The sequence below is a fragment of the Aplysia californica genome, unplaced genomic scaffold, assembly GCF_000002075.1.
Source record: "Aplysia californica isolate F4 #8 unplaced genomic scaffold, AplCal3.0 scaffold01220, whole genome shotgun sequence".
In the NCBI taxonomy this organism is placed as follows: domain Eukaryota; kingdom Metazoa; phylum Mollusca; class Gastropoda; order Aplysiida; family Aplysiidae; genus Aplysia; species Aplysia californica.
The window spans coordinates 119,170-120,455 of NW_004798490.1; positions in this window are offsets into that span (position 1 = coordinate 119,170).

Below are 1,286 nucleotides of genomic sequence, written 5' to 3' on the forward strand. Positions count from 1 at the left end.
ATGATGATGATGATGATGATGATGATGATGATGATGATGATGATGATGATGATCAGGGATCCCCCCCAAAAAACCACACGAACGAATCTGTGCCCAATCCTTGTCACCCCGAGGAGAACGAATGCCGCTGAACATCGACCGGACCGAGGAAGACAAAATAGCTATCAAATTTGTTTCTCAGGAATCAAATCGGGCACGCCCAAATTGACATTAACTCATGAAAAGCTTCGCGGTTGTGCACATTCCGCCAAATTGGATGTGTCTAGGGCAATTTTGTCTGAATGGCGAGATATTGCTGGTAATAATAACCGCAGAGGCTAACAGGAAATTGGAGCAATGCTACTTATCCAAACTAACAGAGAAACAAAACAAAACAAAAACAACCAACAAAACAACTATATTTTTTAAGTACTGTCCAACTGTAATTTGTGTAGTCCTCCAACCCCTACCCATCCCAAAAGGGTTAGGCTACGTGGGTGGTTTGCAGGTGCTTTGGAGTGGTTTGCTTCTTCTTTCCTATAAAAAATCTTCCTTATCTTCCCTTCTTCAATTTTGTTTTTGTTACTACTCTCTGGTATTATATCACCTCTTGTCTTCGGCACTTATAATAATAACCTTATTGTGTTGCAAGTGTCGTAAAACTCTTACTAGAGCTAAAAGGTTCACAGATACACACGCTGTCTTTTCAAATACAACCAGGAACGAGGGAAAAGAGTTAACCTAATTTGCGATGACGAGAAAATTTTTAAAATAATAATAATCTCTGAATAATAATTGTCTTAAACGCGTGAGGAGGGCTTCACATATAGAAGAAATAAAATATAGCCTTGTGTATGGCACGAGGCCAACGTCCCTTTCAACGGAAAAAAGATGTTTTTTATGAGTCGGCAATTACGATTCAATGTCTATCCCTGTTATTACATGATTTTGTTTTATAGACCTGTCCAAGTGCGCAAAAGGCAACGAAAACTCTCTCAAAACAAAGGAAGTTGAAAGTACGCGATCTGAGCGATTTGAACTAGTACTGGGTCAACAAAGTTGTTGATCATCATTTTACCAATATAGCTAAGGCTAAAGATACGACCAAAGAAAATGGAAATATATAAAAAATTATCTCTGATGGGTTATCGGATGCTTAGTTTAAGTTATGATCTGAGTCTTTCGTAATGTTAATATTCTAATCTTTCATTGTTGACACTGTTTTCCATTTTCGGGTTTGGTTGTTAGTTCGTTTTTTGTTGTGGTTGTTTGTGTTTGTTTGTTGTTGTTGTTGTTGTTTTCGGGGG